Below are 20215 nucleotides of genomic sequence, written 5' to 3' on the forward strand. Positions count from 1 at the left end.
ATATAAACTTATCTCTTGCATTTTCCTTTCAAGCATGATTAATTCTGAAACGTACAACAGTTAGTGTATTGAAATTAAATGTCTAAACTACGTGTCTTACATAATATACACGTCTCTTTTTACTCAACCAGAAAAATAATAACGGAAAATATATAAGTCTAAGAGTTTTCTTTTCTTCAGGGGGAGGTCATCTCGATGGTCACATGTCTGAAGGGGTTTCGGGTGCAATTATGACACGGGGACGTAAATCGAATTACAGAATCTAGTGATACGTCGCTTTTACGGGTATCCTGTGGAAAGGATGGAAAGTTAACACCCTTTTTTGTCCATGAAACTTTTTACAGGGTCTTTGAATTTCTAATAATTTGTTTGATTATTTTTCATGTTATTTTTGAAAACGCTGCCATTCTACTTCCGGGTACTTTTCTTTGGTAATGTTTTTCTAAAATTGCCCTGTCTGGCTGAACAGTCGTCATATTTAAGGCTTGGAAGCAAGAGGATTATATTTGTTGACATCGGTATTGACAAGGTGGGGAATTACTTGACTAAAAAAGCTGACAGATTTCTTCATGTACTTTGTTTCAACTTTTCTAAGTCTCTTTTTATTGTTTCCACATTTTGTTATGCGTCTAACAATTGCCCTTTTCTCAATATCAAGTTTATCTATGTCAACACCAATCTAAATTAAAATTACACTCAGATCCGCTTACTGCGATCGCTAGTGTAGCAATCGTATTGGGCGGACCTACTAAGATCTAATTGAGTAAGATGATAGTGTGAACTTTCTAATTCAATCTTTTCGATATTGATGAAATATTTCAGCTCATTAATTAGAATCTGCGTGGAGGTCTGATTTAGAGGACATGTTCCGCTTACTGTCGCAAACTTATTTTCAATATTTCTATCCATTTTTCTCTGTCTCTTATTTTTTAGTCACAACTGAATGTCTCCTTCACGCACACGTCAAACACACACACACACACACACACACACACACACATACTTGCATTATGCCGAAACTCACTACATCAGACTTTACACCTGAAATTCACTACACTATGTTCTAGTTGTGCTATTCAATATATATTAATATTTTTTAGTAATATAAGACATCTTTTTACTATTCTGCTATTTGAAATAGGCAAAATCTCTTTGTAAAAGTTTATGATTTTATACCTGATAGTCACTACATGAGGTCACATGACTCATTGTGAATACACACCAGAAACTCACTACAGTGTGTATTTCTTCCTAATTTACCCCAAAGTCAATACATCTAGCTAGTCATGTGATCGATTGAAGATTCAAAGGAAATTTACCACATAAACCATTTATTACTGAACACAGAGAGAGAGAGAGAGAGAGAGAGAGAGAGAGAGAGAGAGAGAGAGAGAGATCTAATAATTTCAGCAAGCTGCAAGATGAATTATTCTAATACTAATTCTAATACTCAGGCTAATCTAATCAATTCATTATGATATACTCAAGATGCATATATTGTCAAATTTGTGGAGAACAATATATACTAAGTGAATTCTGGATAAATAAGATTAGACTGCATTTCACACTTTTCTCCACATATGCACGTTTTCTATTTAAACTACATTATATTTAGCACCAGACCCTACTTCGATACAAAGAATCTTATGTAAATTACATATATAATTTTATTATGTAAATTCATTCAACATTTTATGTTATAAGTATTGTAATTTGAAACATATACGAGACAGTAATATTTCTTGTCAAAGGACATGCACAGTCTAGTACCATTGCAATTTGTATGCTTTTATTATCTGTTTTGCCTATAAAAGACACTTTACACTATCACTGTATGACTTAAATAATTAGGATTTCTTGCTAATTTTTACGCACCCTATCAAGACTGAATTTATAAGAAAATCTAATTGAATTGAAAAGTCTTCATGTGTGTTTCATTTCTTTAAAAACATATACTGTTTAAATTAAATAAATTCCTATTTGCCACTTGCTTTGTAAAATCTAGACCTGTGGACTTTGAACACTTCTTCAAACAAAACATAAATCAACTGCAGAATCTTAATTATAATTCATTTTATTTTAGGATCAAACAACTTTAAGCTAAAATTTAGAAGTACATAATTTCATAGTAATTCATGATATATGGAATTTTGTTTATAAATTCAAATAATTTCAATCAATTATTGACATTATCATGCATGATGCTTGCCCTTCTTTACATTTCTGATCATATTTTATCAATTAAAATATCAAATAATGTCTACCCATTTCTGCCATTTCAAAATGTTTCAAGGAATAGGAAGTAGAATGACAGACAAAAAAATAAATGTACATTTGTATAAGCCAATAAGCATTTGTCACAAATGCATGCACCCTGTATTAAATTTAGATACTGGCATAATGTTATTAACAAATTGATAATACAGCACAAACAGTATGCATTCAAACTTCATTACGGTAACATAATTATAACACATATAAATTTAACGTTGCGACCACCTGGAATTTCATTTCCCGCAACTTCTCAGACGAGAGGTATTATGTTTTTGACAGCAAACTTCACATTGCGCCAAGTGAAGCCTGATAATGCCTTTTCCTTCCTAATGGCGTTTAAACAGTCAAGCTGACCAGGAGTTTTCCCTAGTTTGATAAAGTTATTAAACTGTCGCTCCAAGGATGCCTTTCTACAGCAGTCCATGTGTGACGTTGAACACTGGCTGTGAAAAAAAATAAGATTTTATTATTTTAAAATTGCTGTATCTTTATCATATTTTTGTCATTAAGGCTATTTGTTCTTCAGCCCAAATGTATAGTCTTTATTCAAAAATTGGTATCCTTCCTTTGAATGTTAAAACTGTATGAAATATAGTAAAAAGATATTCATTCATTCATTGTATCCAAGAATTTAAACAAGAGGCCCACGGGCCACATCGCTCACCTGAGCAACAATTGCCTTAATTCTGATCAAATTAGCATAACAGTATCACAATATCTTGACAACTAAGTACAGTAAAAACTTGAAAATCTGCCAATTTTTATCCACCTCTTTATTTTTGGTAAATACCAAGCCCCTTTTGTTGTTGTACTTGTAAAAAGATTTTTCTCTATTCCTAAATAGCCCCCCCCCCCCCCCCCCATTTTGTGGCACCACTTTTCGTTATGGAATCAGGGTTTCATTAGACTTAAATCTGCATAACCCGTGCTTTCACACTAAGTACTGAGTTTAGGACCGAAAACTTTCCCAGAATATTTTTAAAGATTTTCTCTATATATTCCTATGTAAAAATCCAAACCGCCATCACGGCCCCGCCCTACCACTAGGGACTGTGATTTCGCAAACTTGAATTTACATAGTTACCCTAGGATGCCTCTCCACAAGTTTAAGCCTTTCTGGCCAAATACTTTTAATAGTCTTAAAAAAGAAGATTTTAAAGATTTTCTCTATATATTCCTATGTAAAATTTGATCTTCCAATTGTGGCCCCACCCTACCCCCAGGGACTATGATTTGAACAAACTTTGATCTACACTACCTGAGGATGCTTCCATTTTAATCTGAGCTTTTCTGGCCTAATAGTTTTGAGAAAAAGATTTTTAAAGATTTTCTCTATATATAATTTATCCCCCATTGTAGCCCCACCCTACCCCCAGGGACCATAATTTGAACAAACTTGAATCTACAATACCTAATTTATATGCAATTAAGTTACTGTCACTAATGGCAACTGGCAGGTGGTGTCCGTAAAAAGTTTTAAATTTATATAATCAAAGATAATACCTTGTCCTTGAGCCTCAGGTTTTGCATGGGGTGGGCATGATGATCTCTCTGTGCTTAGCTTTTTACTTTTACATGGAACTGCAATACAATATACAATGTTAATTACATCTCGATAAAAATTCACCTCAAGTAGCACAAAAGGTATGAAATTACACAGCATACACTATTTACTATTAACTAGAAAATGTAGTTAACTATGCTCTAAAACGACCATAACTTTTAACCTTACAGGACATCTTTGTACCGGTAACCTATCCAACAAGCAATTACTGGAATATTAAAAAAGATCTGGATCTAATCAACTGAATGAAAAGTACCTTCCATAGGGGATGCAGTGTTGGAATCATCATCAACTTCTTTTTCACTCTCTGTTTCAGTATCAATAGTTTCTATATTGAAGAAAAGACACATCAATAAACAGCCTTGAAAATTCTTGGGGAATAGACAGAAAATAAAAACATGATTTATAAACACACCTTTGTCAGCGAAATCAATTTCATCAAAGTCTGCTTTTTAAATGTGCATGATTAATGTATATTGAAAAGAAAACTCACTACGTGTGTGAAGATAATGTATATTGGCAAGGAAACTCACTACATGTGTGTGGTAGTTATTAAGGAATAAGGAATCATTCTTTCAGTACATGTATTATGGGATGATAATTTTGGTCGGGGCATGATCAAATCCAATGAAGCTCGAAGGGCTTTATGATGGATTTGACAATTTCCAGCAGTTGTACAATTAAATATTTGAATATAAATAAGCAAACCCTGCTTGCGCCCAAATCATACGTTATTTGAATTTAATGGACTGTATAGTACAAAATCAATTGTGTTCTCATATGTTATCACAAGCAAAAACACTAAAAAAGTTAATTTAAATGAATATGGACAAGGAAATTTACTACATGTGTGTGGAAATGTATATTGGCAAGGAAACTCACTACATGTGTGTGGTAATTTAAATGAATATGGACAAGGAAACTCACTACATGTGTGTGGTAATTTAAATGAATATGGACAAGGAAACTCACTACATGTGTGTGGTAATTTAAATGAATATGGACAATGAAACTCACTACATGTGTAGTAAATGTACACTGGCGAAGAAATTCACTCATATGTGTGGGAAATGCATTCAAAATGGAAAGGAAATTCACCACATGTGCAGGAAATGTGTACCAGTATTTGTTATGACATATGTTACACATGAATATTAAATACATTTTAATACATGTACCGGTACATGTATCAAATCAAAATGAACACTAGAAACATTAAGTAAAAGTAACCTTCATTGTTCTCCTCACTGTCCTGGTTGACATCAAATGGGTTATCATCAAATGGATTATCATCAGGTGAATCTTAAAGAGAACAATAGTTGTAACAATTTATTATTAAATTACATCGTATTTATTACTGTGCAGTTCTGAACTACATGTACTCTCGCGCAGTAAACTCAATATTATACAGGTTAAAAATTTATTGATTCACTGATTATACTAATTCCTGTTGTAAAAAACAATATGAAATGTTAAACCATGTGCATTTTTTTTTTTGAAATCCGTTTGACATTTAAATCACATTAACACATCAACAATTATTAAAATTGTCACATACTTGTCGCCAAGGTAGGTTGGCTTCCCCATAATCATATCTTTACTCTTCTCCAGCTTTAATATCGGCAGAGCCTTGGATAATTCTCGGTAACCAAAAGGCGCATAACACAGTTATTCAACGGACTTCCGACTTCCTCGTCCTTTATATACTTCCCCTTTCTTTCAGTGTTAGTTGCATCAATGCTACAATCAAAAAAAGCAATTTTATAGATTTTAGCAGGGTTGCACCCGGTATTTAATGAAAATGAATTTACACATATATGTGTGAAAGTGGGACTGGTTTGATCATCGGTGGCTATATATAGCTCAGTTGGTAGAGTACATATCTAGTGATTCTGGATGCCCTGGTTCAAATCTCTGTCTGGTCCGTCATTATATTTCCAATCCTGTTACGTATGCATGGTGTTATTTTAGTCATCAAGCAAAGATGTCAGAATGATTTATTCACTGAATTATAGTGTAATCATGGTAATAGAAAATACCTAATCATTGTATAAAACTTTTTATCTCGTGCTCACTTTACTTTCCTTTATAAAGTGCAAATAGTTATACAGGATATCATTTTCATCTCCATATTTAGTTGAAATGTACGTAACAATGGTTTTTTGCCAATTCTCAGAACTCATAACCTGCCGCAAACACTGCAATTTCTAAAAACAAATTGCCAGGGTGGTGAGAATATTCAAACACAATTTTTTTTTATTAAATTCTTATTAATTTTCTCTCATCAAAATCTGACCTAAATTGTACAATTCCCAGCATCTAGTAAACTGTATATGGATATCAATTTCACATTCTCATAAGAACCAGAAAAAGTTGTACTACAAAAAAACTAAAATAGGTAAATAAAACAATTGTATATCTCTCTCTCTCTCTCTCTCTCTCTCTCTCTCTCTCTCTCTCTCTCTCTCTCATAACAATCACAATAAATATATTATATTTGCTTACCACTTCAGACCATTCCACTTAAAGTAAAACATATAACTAGTATGTTTTATTTTGCGCTTCTTTTCTCTTTCTTCTGCTTCCTTGGGCACAATTCTCTCTCCAACATATTCTACCAAAAAGCTTCCTTTTGGAAAATTTTGAGTTGCAAAAACCCCATATCCTTATAATAAGAAAAAAAATATTGGTGAATATTTTGCATTACATGATTGTACAGTGTGTTCACAAATCATGTACAAAACTTAATTTATTTATAAATGCCTTTTATAATGGAATTATTTGTATAATTGTGATTATCAAATGCAAGGGGCTAAAATTGTTCAAGAAACTAATGACATTTTTCATTTAAGGATCTGCATAATCAAGGGAAACAAATGTGTGAAACTGAGTAGATTGGTACATAAAAACAAAGAAATGATACTATTTTCTATTACACTAGACTCTGACCCGTGCATGCACGGTTTGACATATTGCATATGATATCGGACATTCACGAAATAGATACATCGACACACCATATTTACATAACCAAGCTTTAAGCCTACAATAATGCTATTAATTTCACTACACTCTGCTTAGTTAGAATAATCTAACTGTGTCTCGGGACAGGCCTTCACCACAGTTGAAATGCATCTCATATACCCGTAATGTAGCAAAAAATTGCATAATCGCTGCGAAACGGTTTTGGAGAAAATTATTGAAGCTGCATTGTGATTAACAGTCAAATTATTCATAACAAACCATTTTGAGGCTGTGAATATACCTTTCTTCTAAAAATTTAATTCATATTAATGAAGAATTCAACACTTTTTTACCAATGTTTTTTACTCACTTCGAATTTACACAACATGTTGACATTCAAACTCTCAGGATATAGCAAATTTTCAATGAAAATTTAAACATATTTGTATTATCGTTTCTGAGTTTATCCATGCAAGTGTGATATTGTGGAAACATAAACTAAAGAGCCTCCCGTGATTTAGCGTGAATGGAATGCACATGCGCAAGATTGTAGAATAAAAAAAATCCAGATGATTCCGGATTTTTATAAGGAATTTTCGTTGATTATTAATAATTAAGCGAAGCTTGATTGAGAAAAAATAAAAACAAACTGGTAATCTTCAAATACCAATGATGTTTAAAAAATAAAGAACAAAAGACAGTTCTCTTCTGATTTCTCGATATTAAAGCCCAAAAATTCGAGTCTTTTATTTTAATGTATAGTAGTAATAGATGTGTATCAACTCACCAATTCTTCTATTGATCAATTCAACTTTTAATGCATCACAGTCCAGTCCAGAACGACACATAAATTCTGCCTCTCTTTTAGGGCTTATTCGTTGTTTCTAGCACATAAATAAATTACTCATTAGAAAAAAGTTTTATTTCAAAATATGCAAAATTTGTCTTTTAAACTATCACATTGATTTTAAAATCAAATTATCTTAAGGCCTTCCATTTTGGTTTGCAAACTCCTTTTCAACTATTTCAAGATCAAAATAAAAACTTTATTAATATTACTTATATAATGCACACGGTCATAATCACTTGTCCGAATTGACAAGAAGGAAAAAAAGTTAATGTAGAGCCCTGACACTGTGCATACATAAAAAAGATATATTACATACATAAATTAGAATGCTAATTTTACACAAACAGTCCCTGAAACATTCTACATAAGCACACGCTGAACGGAATCTGGTGAACGCTAATGAAAGGTGAACGATGAGCGAAGGCAGAGTGCACATGAAGCGCTGAACGATGAACGGTGAACGATATGTGAACGCAAGATGAACGATTTATTCGGAGTGTCTCGATGGTTATCCTTACATTGTATTTTGACGGAAATCAGGAAAAACATGCTAATAAACTACACGTACAGTGCTGCTATCTTGAAATTTGACAAAACAGTCCTATCCTATCGACTATCCTGCAAATAATATCTATCCTGTATTATCTTTAAAGTTATACCATACCATTAATGCATGTTTAGGAATAACAGTTAAATAAAACCAAATTTGAGACCATAATATTAATTTTATCAACAGATAATCAAGTAATGTAATGATAAAAATGTCTAAATAATACATAAAACCATTGTAAATCTATAAATTAACACGCATTTATGCTTACTATCTTGAGTTGATCTGTTCAGTAAGACAGTTTATTGTCGAACATGGATATGTTTGTGATTTGGAATCGAAGGAATTATTATTTGAATCGTGAAAAATACACAAATACAATGTCTGTTTCTTATATTTATATATATATATATGTATGTCGAATCGTTAGTTGTTTGAATTCTTCTGTTTTTAAACGACTGGACTGACTATCTTAAAATGAATCATTAAATATTATTTGTGTATCAATTTATCGCTGTATTGTGTAACATAAAATTTTCACAGTAACTGCATACTTAAGCCATTTTCGGATCAACAAAAAAAATGCCTGTTTAGGAGAGTGATAAAAAACAACAACAGCAAAAAACAGACCTGCTCAAGAATGTGTACCGGTACTTTAAATTCCACGGATTAAATTCTAATTAAAATGATGCTTTATGTGTAATATTAGTTTCCTTTCACCTTAACGCAAGGTTTTTTTCCTCATTTTGCTGAGATCGATTCTTTCATTTTTGAAGTTCCGAATGAAAATGAATGAAAACGGACTGAATTCGAACGATAAGTGAACGGTGAACGATAAGTGAACAAAGGTGAACGCACAATGAGCGCTTTCTGAACGGTGTGCACAAAAGGAGCGGAGTGAAGAGTGCAAGTGAACGCACTGTGAGTGCACGGTGAATGCACGGTGAGCGCATGGTGAATGCACGAAAAAATGGGAAAGTAGATGGTTTAAGGGACTGTAATACTTAATACTGTCGCATTGTTTTTTTTATTATCATAAATTTGATAAAACCATTGATTAATTCACTTTTCTGTTGTGATAATTTCGCTTACAAACAAAACAGACCGAGCAACTGATTTTGTTCAAATTGCTGATAAAACAATTTGAGCATATATTGTGACTGTATGACAATTATAGAAAACTTCAATATGTCACACTAAGCAAAAACAAGAATAAACATTTAAATATGAGAATTTGAGATATCATCGGTAAAATGTTTACTTAAAGAATGAGAGATATGCACACCCAAATAACTTTAACATATCAATGGTATTCGATACACATGTACTGTTGTTTGAAATATACCTTAAAAGTTCAACTGTATGTACAATGTTAAAAATTTCACTTACTGCAATTTTCCCCCTTGAATAAGCTGCCATCTTTTTAGTTGACTGCTTTATAACTTACATAAGCTAGAAAAAAGAAGAAGAAGAAGTTGTACATGAATGCCAATACAAATTAAAATGTGAGTTATATGAGATGCCATACTTCATTAATGTGAGTTATGAGATATTATACTAAATGTATATAAGGTGGATAATTATTAACTTTTCACCTTAATTATTATTATCCCCTTACCAAAGTAAAATTATTGGTGCAACAATGCCGCAATATTGCTGCAATATTGCAGCAACACATTTTTGTTACCAGAAACCAGATTTTGAGACTAGTGAAATGTTGCCGCTAGCTGCAACAACTTCTGGTAACATTTTGGCAATACTGCTGGAGTGTTGCCGCTAGCGGCAATAACTTCTGGCAACATTCTGGCAATACTATTAGAGTTATTTCTGTAAAAAATTATATTAGCATGCACCTAGAATATTGCCACTAGCTGCAACGACTTCTGGTAATATTCTGGCTACACTCAGTATCATACTGCCAGAAATAATTTTCTGGTAACATCTACATGTATTTGATCATTTAAATCATGAACTAATTTATACATAATATAATCAATCTGGCAATACTGCTAGGCATCATATTTGGAGAACCCGAGCAGTGGAGGGGGGTTAAAAAATTGTCAATTATCTAGATATGATTTCAGTTATAACACTTCAAAATTTGCCAGAAGTTTACCACAAACTTTTCTTTTTTCCTCTGATTTATAATGCTTACCGAGCTTGTAAAAGCTTTAGCAGAATTTAGACTTATAAAATTTTACACAATCAGCACAAGTCTAAATCTGTCAATTATAACTGCATGAATTGCTTTTGTATACATGTTTTTCCCCCAAAATATAATAATAAGTCGAAAAAATTAAATCTAATAAATATTTTATGATTAAAGTCTTATTCTAAGAAAGTCTCAATTAAAAAAATCCAGTGATATTCTCTTCAATGGCATATAACTGTTATGCATGGTTAATTACGATTTTTCACTATAAAAGACAGTTTGAATCCCCCCCCCCCCCCCCCCCAAACTCATGTTTTACGTAAATACCGACCTGTCTGTTCTTTTGTAACGGTATATTCTTTTTCATTAAGTTAAAATATCAGTCTACTAAGATTTGAGTATCTAAACTGCTCGATGCATGTTGAATTAAGAATTTTCGTATGCTGTTTGTTTCCACTTTTTCTTTCGTTTCAATGTTAAGTTTCGCGCGCGCTGATTGGTCGATCAAATCGCTAGCCGCCAATTTTCACATTCGAAGCTGCCATGTTGTCTGCCATCGAGCCTCCTGCCATCACAGTGATCAGTGGAGATGGTGAAATGAATGAAATACGGGAATTATCTGTAAACAAGGTTTAAAAAAACCCAATGTTAATGGAGTGTTTATCTGTAAAAAAAAAAATCAACGGCTGAACCGAGGACGAATCTGAGTGAACGAATCGAGTGTTGACATCCCCTGCACCATCTGCATGAGCACGTTTTTTAAAAGGTAAGTTTAGCAATAAAAATATATTCATTGAATGGCAGTTTAAACATGTTTGTTATAAGAAAATAAACCGAAAGACTGCGCCAATGGGTTCAACACTGTTTAAGAACCATGTGCGGATCTAGAATTTTATTCGGGGGGGGGGGGGGGGTCCGACGGTTATTTGAGTTTGCCAGGGGAAGGGTCCGAGGCATATTTTTGGTAATTTTATAATGTAATTTTAAAACATTTGAAGGGGGAGGGGGTCTGGACCCCTCTGACCCCCCTTGAAACTGCTTAAAATATGAAAACAATTGCCAATGTGCTTATATGAAATCCATTTATCTTCCCAGTAGGTCTGCCCTAGGTTACACAGACCTGAAGAAAACCATGAAAAAAGCTGTCACCTTACTGATTAAATGAATGGTGCAACTGGCAACCAAAAAAGAATGATGACATAATTTGTTTAAGATTATGGAGAGGAACATATACACAACAGTGCTGAATTCCAAAGTGGATATTGTTGTGATATTCTGATAGCTGTTTTTGTGATTGTTTATGTGTGAAATCAGAATACCCACGAGGCTGTCAAAAAAAGGACATTTGGAATGCCTAGGACGAATGCCTTGATCAATCGTAATACAGCAAGTGGTTGTGCAGGACTTGTGAACTACCGGTACATGGTTTGAGCTTTGCTTATGGTAAACAGTGAACTTTTGTCCATATCCGTCTGTGCGCGTTGTGTCAATCCGTCTGTGCGCGTTGTGTCAATCAAACTGCAATACATGTTATTCTGCAGCAATAAATTGTCACTGATTGGCTGAGTACTTTTAGTCAAGTTTCATCATGATTTATTCATCATATTTGTGTTTATTGTATTTATAAAATGTGTTAAATTTAAAGATTATTAATTTTAACTGGTGTCCTTTATAAGCATGTTGAAATTCCAGTTTCAGGTCTCTAATATTATTATATAATACATTATATTTTTAATCCAATACTTATTTTGTGCATGTTACATTGAATAAAATATTTTTTTTACTTCTTTAATATTGTGTAATCACAAACTATTTTTTATATTTTTAGAAAAGTTCAAATTTATTGTAATGCAAAATGTTAGTCTTGTTGTAACCTTTTTGCATCTTTAAAAAAATAAAACTGTAATGGCAATTAAAGATTTTTTTTCATTTTGGTTGTAGATTAATATAATATACATGACTGATTTACTGTATACATTTATTATTTATAAATATTGCATATATTGTACCATTGATGCCAGAGCACAGAAAATGCATTTAACCAATATTTCTGCAATGTCATTTTTCTTATGCAAATGTATTGCCAGAAACGTGTTGTCGCAACAGTGTGTTGCAGCAAAACTTTTGCGGCAACATCTCTCTGGCAATATTGCCGCAATCTCATTTGCATACGAAAAACGCTACTGCAGCAATATTGCCGCAATGTATTGCCAGAAAGGTGTTGTCGCAACAATATGTTGCGGCAAAACTTTTGCGGCAACATCTCTCTGGCAATATTGCCGCAATCTCATTTGCATACGAAAAACGCTACTGCAGCAACATTGCCGCAATGTGTTGCCAGAATGTTGCTGCAGTATTGCTGCAATAATGCCAGAATGTGTTTCCAGAAGGTCAATATTTTGGTAAGGGTCATTATCACCTCATGATGACTATTGATTTATCACATGAAATCCAATTCAGTGAAAAACACTATACATGTACATGATGTGTGTGGAAATGTATATGAACAAGGAAACTCACTACATGTGTGTGGTAATTTAAATGAATATGGACAAGGAGACTCACTACATGTGTGTGGAAAGGTATATTTGCAATGAAACTCACTACATGTGTGTGGTAATTTAAATGAATATGGACAAGGAAACTCACTACATGTGTGTGGTAATTTAAATGAATATGGACAAGGAAACTCACTACATGTGTGTGGTAATTTAAATGAATATGGACAAGGAGACTCACTACATGTGTGTGGAAAGGTATATTTGCAATGAAACTCACTACATGTGTGTGGTAATTTAAATGAATATGGACAAGGAAACTCACTACATGTGTGTAGGAGTGTACAGGTAACTCTCGATAGCTGGAAGTCCATGGGTCCAAGGAAGTTTCAAGAGTTCGAGTTTTCAAGAGTTCGGAATTTTCTGGGTTGACCAATGGGTTTTAAAATTAGTCTTACCGGATGTGATGATTAACCTTACGCTCATGCTTAAACAACGTTTTCTTTTCAGTAAAATATACAGAACTGGATGTTTTTAAAACTAAATTCAAACAACTATTGAATAAATTCATAATAATTATTTATTTTATGCATCATATTAAGACCAAATTGCTCAGTACTACTGGAGTGCGAGACGATTAACATGTCATAAATGTGATAATTATTTACTGAGTATCACCCATTGTTCCCACCGTAAGGGTCCTTCACCAGCTGTAAGAACTTGTTCAGCAATATAATCATTACAATGACAATGATGCTGATAAGCATATACTTTTAACAGTTTTATAATTCTAAAATTTGACCATGGCTCAATATTATCGTTTCATCTCAATTAATTTCTCATTTTCATTGCGTCTCCAAATTATCGTAAAACGGTTGTGATAATTATAGATTAGGTATTGGTATAGTCAGTCATCAAACAATTATCACCTTGCAGGACAAGTGCCGCCTGAACAAACAACTCGTGACACAAGTCCCGCGTCAAAGGTGTTATTTAGGTATAGCGCTTGGAGATACACGGAGACTTTGAGGTATCGAGAGTAAGAAACTATAGATTACGAACGGGACTGCAGTTTGACCTAGAGAGATCAAGCTAGGGTTTTCGAGAGATCAAGAGTTTGAGAAATCAATAGTAAATTTGCTTAGTTATATAGGGGAAAAAATCGGGACCCTAGACTCACTTCCAGCGATCAAGAACTTCGATCCAATCAAAGTTCGAGCCATTGAGAGTTACCTGTATATTGGCAATGAAACTCACTACTTGTGTGTGGTAATTTAAATGAATATGGACAAGGAAACTCACTACATGTGTGTGGTAATTTAAATGAATATAGACAAGGAAACTCACTACATGTGTGTGGTAATTTAAATGAATATGGACAAGAAAACTCACTACATGTGTGTGGTAATTTAAATGAATATGGACAAGAAACTCACTACATGTGTGTAGGAATGTACATTATTTGGCAATGAAACTCACTACATCTGTGAGGTGAATTTATACTGGTGTAATTGGGAAACTTGCTGTATGTGTCTAGGAAATATATATTATATTGGCAAGAAAATTGACACTACATGTGCATATGAAATACATAAAATTGTTGGCAATGCAACCAACCATGGTAAATGTTGGTTGCAAGAAAACTCATTACACAAGGTGGGTTGATTCACATGTATAAAATAATGTATATGTTATTCAATTGAAACTTACTGCACAAGATTGGTAAAGAGGCAACACACAGACCATGAATATCAGGCATTATTACATGATTGTCCACTAATGCGCCAAAAGTATGTCAATTTTTTGTTTTTCCCTATATATTTCATCGAAAACAAGACTTTTTTAAAAAGGTTTTCAGGTCGGATTATTGGTCAGATTTTGAAGAAGTTGATATTGATTTCCAGCATAGTAGATTCAATTTCCACTTGTCGTACATTAGTTTTTGACAACTCATTTGTAAAATTTGAATATTTCAAACACAACACTGAGATAGTTTTTAAGAGCTCTACTATATATTTTTTGCAATGTATGAGCCGAAAAATCTTACTTTGAACTGTTTATATTAAATTTCAGTAATAGAAGGTTGGAAAAATATTCAAATAAGATGAAAAAAGAGCTAGAAAAATTCTTAATGTATCAATCCAAGTCTTTTCAATGTACATGGTCAAAGGGTTTCATTTTAACAATTCTAAAAAAAAAAAAATTTTCAATTAATATATGGTGAAAAGAAAAAATAAATTGACCTACTTTTGGCACCTGAGTGTACATACATGTATATGTCCCTGATTTCCTGAACTCAAGTATAATTTAAGCTGGTCGATTGGGGAAGGGGGGGGGTGCATAAAAAAAAAAACCATTAGAAAACCTCTTTATTCTTAACCATATGTAATTTACATCAGCTCTAGTTTAAAAAAAAAGAAAAAGCAACCATCTGGTTCTTTTTGGGGGCAATCTCAAAATACAGGTATATTTTTCTATAGGAATATTTAGAGAATTTTCATTTTCCGCACTTCGTAGCAGATTTAAAAAAATACTACAATAGAGATTTTCTTTGAATTGTGATATCGCGATTAGCAATATCATTTTGTACCTTATATGTAAAAAATACTAAATTCAACCATTTAGTTTAAGTGAGGGTCATCTCAAAATATGAACAGTTGATAAATTTTGCTATATACATGTATTTTGGGTACATGTATTACAAATGTAGATTAATTGCTATGATGGATTCATTCAAAATGAAGCAAAATAACCCTGGAGATACCATCATTTAGTGTATACAATTTCAAAGGGTTACCATTTTTACTTTTTCTTTTTTCCTATATATACTCCTACAAAGCTTCATATTATCATAATGTCGACATATAAAGCAAGATCAACGGCAATGCTCACCTACCAAACCACAGAAAAATTGTTGAAAAAAAATTGTTTATCATGTGTTTATTGTGTTCAATTTAATAAATGTCTATATCTATATAAAAATCATAAAAGGTTGAAATACACTGTATTTTACTCGATCAGAATGCACAAAAACATGAACCATGCAAACTAAAGTCAGCCTCAACCTTAAACCAGATGAGAATTGCGCAGATTAAACAACTCATTTTAAGGTTTAATTGATTAACATTTTAGACAGAAAATTAGAAAGTAAAAATGCTCATATTCATAAATTGTCATTCCAACCAAATTGAAATTAGACCATACAATTAGACAACTCATACATCATGCGCACACTACCGAGAGAGTTCTCCATACATTTATGTATTTGTTTTATCTCTGTAATATAAATAAAAAAGGCTCTTGTAATTTTTAAAACAACAATTTGGGTCAATACTAATATCAAATCTCCTCTTGCTTGATCTTAGATTCAGATAACCACAGACATAGTCAAAATGATGTACATGTAGCTAGCTGGGTGTTCAAGAAATAGACAACTAGACATGAACAATTCATGAATTACATGTATTACCATGATGACTTCAATCTAATGTTTCAACATGTGCCCTATTTGCAAAACATCCTTGTTCATTCACCTGCCATTTTTTATATGCATTGTTTCATCCAGATATACCACCCCCTCCCCATCTAGAATTTGAATTTTTCCTTTAAATGTACCACCCTCAAGTCATGAGATGAGCTGCTACAATCCCCTCCCCCTGAAATAGTTTTATTTGTTTGTGTCAGAGAGGAATTTAGTGTTTTTTGTTACCAATATTCTGGGTTGGATTTCTGCAGACTGCCCCCAATAGGCATTCCTGTATCTTGCTATAAAGTGATGTGAAACTCAGAAAGGGGCTTATCTTTAAGGCAATTTGATTCACCATCTGATAGTCTATAGAAAGATAGATTAAAGACTGGATGGTGCACCTTATTCCTTAACCACAGAAACTGTTTTTGATATCTATTTTTACTCTTTTTCTTCACTTGACTTTAACTTTTTAGCATCCGAATTATTATTAAGCTAGTCAGAAACTTCAACTTAAAAGTAAATGTCCCCTAGGCTACCTCTTTTGTAATTTATAGTAAATCTTTAATTTTATTCATACAGTCGTTGACCAGTTCCGAATAGTTCATATGTTGAATAGCAAATAGTTATGGAAATAAAAGTTGGAGAAAAAATCATTACCTTTAAATTAATATAATACACTTATAATGCTTCTTTAAATTTTGCAGTAGTTTCATTTTTTGCGGTCATATACATGTACGTATTCAATACTACAGTCTTACATTAGTCAACCAATATTAAACTTTTGCTTTGCCAGGTCATTGCAACGTTATTATGTGCATAAAATAGTCTGTTGACGCCTTATATTTTCACATGTAACAAGATTTTTTGTATCAAAAGTTGTTTTGGTATTATTCTTACATACCCATATAAGCATGCAGGATATAAATTTTAAAAAATGCAGAAGGATGAAAAATCTTATTTAGCTGCCATTTTACAAATTCCAAAAACTCAATTTGTTTTTGTCTGTTTCAGGATTATATGAAGAAATAGATTAAAACAATTACTTCTGGAATTCATTAAATTTTCTTACTAAGTCTTAAATAAATCATATTGAACCACAGTAATGATAAATGGAGGTGCGGCAACTGTAATCCGACAAGATATTAGAATTTAGAAACTACATGTAGTCTAAAGTATTGTTATAGTGATCTTGTTTGTTAAATCCATGCAAATTAAATTAACTGTATAGGTTAAAAGAATTGCCAATAGCTGGTTGGTATGCATCAAACCTCTTTTTCAATAGGTTCAATTGATGGTGTTTAAATAGGGCTAAAACTTTTTATCTGCATTCGATTTCCATGGAAACAGCTATGCTATTCAGAACTTATTGATTTATTCGTAAATGGTAAAATAGCTTCCAATATAAGTTTTTAGGACAAAATTCTAAATAAAGCAATATATTGCATTACTATCAGCAATAATATAGCGTTCATCAGCCAAAGAAAAAAAAAAGATTTCAAAACAACACCCAGGAACATTTAAAGCACCGCCAAATCTATACCCTATTCAGTACTGGTCAATCTATAGAAAGAATAATCTTACCGTGACCAGGCTACGCTCAGGTCACAGTAAGAATTCGTCCCATATACTTGCAATGTAGCAGCTGCAAAGCGGATCTGCTTCGCATCGACTTTAAGTCTGTTAAAAACAATCTGCAGGGGTAAAACACAGCATTTATATTACAAACCTTTTTGAAAATGCATATGTAATTAAGTCCACAAAATATTCATTATTAATATAATGGGTCATACAAAGGCATTTTGTTAATATATCTGTGGTAGAGTCAGGTATATTGCATTCCTACTAGCTCTGGCTAGTCGGTTAACCCTTTATCTCGATCGGTAGAGTGCTGGACTGGCGTGCCAGAGGACCCTGGTTCAAACCCCAGCAGAGGCAAAAAGTGTCTCTGTTTGAATTTGCCTGCCATTTTGCACTCGAAATATCTCGGATTTTATCATTAACATGGCGACCAGTGATTTCATTGCCAAAACCGTTTATGTGGTAAAATGGGATTATAAATGAGCAACATTGTAGGTATTTGAGACCAATCAAATGAAAATATAGGCAAGATACAACCGAGATATTTCTTTTTTCATTTGCTACTAAGAATTACAGTAAAGGGCACAAATTCTATCATTTAACCGGGTTAGTTGGACATGTGTCATTTTAAGAATAGACCATTCTATCTAGTCAATCGACGGTAATAATTATTGTTTATCATTGCATTGCATCGATTTCGTTGATCAAAATCATACTAATATGTTCCAAACATTTCTCATTTATTTAGAAAAATAATTTTATGAAAATAATACAAGAAAAAAAGAAATGTTATTTAAAATGTCAATTTAAAAAAAAAAAGTGTTATAACCAAGCTATGTAGCTAAATTAGGAGATTGTGCTGGACTTGATCACGTTACATTACAAGTGCAGCTGTTAAACACATGCACATGCTGACGAAACGCAGGGAGGTTCTACACTTGTTCACGCGTTCAACTTCTCCTACAAGATTGTCACTAATTATTCAAACGACTTACAGTTCTTACGTAGCTTCTTTTCCTTTTTGGGGGGCTGTAGTAATTCGTACAAAGCATGCAGCATTGGAGGGGTTTGTTTTGTGACATTTTTTTTTACCGGACATGTCGTAACACTGTCAGGTCAAGTCGTACACAGACCAATTCGTAAACAGGTCAACTCGTATACAAAGAATTGTTCTCATATGTATTACAGGCACTCAAATCAATAAACTTCAATTTAAAAAGAAATAGAGGTAAATTCAATGAATTTGAAAATGAAGCAGAGTAAAATTGTTTAAATAATTACCTTGTTAAAGAATATTGTTTTACTTTTGGAGAGTGTTTACAAGATTCAGTATTTATTTAGCTCTCTTGTAGGTTTTTTGTTTTTGTTTTACAAGTTTGCATTGATGTCATTAATTATAAGGATGAATATGGTGTAAAAATTTATCCCGAAAGATTTGGGGGGGGGGGGGGTATTGTTTTTATAATGATTTATTAAATTTTAAAAATGAAAAAAAAAATGAGTTTCCTCATGGGGATCAAACTTCATATATATCTACATATAGGATCTTTCCTTAAACTTATTCGAACCATTTCTTTGTATCAATGTAATGAAAGATAAATAAGGGTGCAAATGATAATAATAATAAAAAAGATTTAGAGAGTTTTTTAAGTGATTTACTGGATGTATTAAATTTTAAACATTAAATTAAAAATTATTGGTTTCCTTATGGGGGTGTAATTTCTTAATAAAAGGGTTTTCCTCAAACTAATGCTGATTGTTTGTTTGTAATAATGTCATTAGGGGGAATTAGGGTGTACATTCTCGTCCTGAAAGATGCATGTGGTTTCCTAAATGTCTAACTATACCTGTCAGATCTTTCAACGATAAAAAGAAAATAATGTGTTTCCTCATATGGGTCATAGTTTATGATAATAGGATTTTCAAAAAAAAGGATAAAAGGGGTTTTCAATTTAATACTGATTTTTAACATTAAAATGAAAAACACGGTTTTTCCTTTGGGGTGCAATTTGTAAATGAGCCTTTCCCTTAAACTAATACTGATTATTACTTTGTATTAATGTCATTAAGGATAAATTAGGTTTTAACATTACTGATTTTTTAACGTTAAAATGAAAAGTTTGGGTTTCCCCATGGGTGTTTATGTAAATAATAATAGGATTTTTCCTAATAATTATTCTAATAATCATTTCTTTGTTTTAATGCAAGGAAGAGTAAATTATGGTGCAAAAATTAAGCTCATGAAATTAAAGGGTTTTTATAAGTGATTTACCGTACTGATTTTTTTTTGGGGGGGGGGGCATTAAATTGAAACTT

At 32.6% G+C, this 20215-nt stretch overlaps 1 pseudogene; it reads right to left on the reverse strand.

Moving 5' to 3' along the window:
• Positions 1–2319: 2319 nt before the first annotated feature.
• LOC128178610 (N-lysine methyltransferase KMT5A-like) lies at positions 2320–18989 on the reverse strand (annotated as a pseudogene).
• Between the last annotated feature and the right edge of the window lie 1226 nt (positions 18990–20215).

Source organism: Crassostrea angulata, chromosome 3 (genome assembly GCF_025612915.1).
Source record: "Crassostrea angulata isolate pt1a10 chromosome 3, ASM2561291v2, whole genome shotgun sequence".
Lineage (NCBI taxonomy): Eukaryota > Metazoa > Mollusca > Bivalvia > Ostreida > Ostreidae > Magallana > Magallana angulata.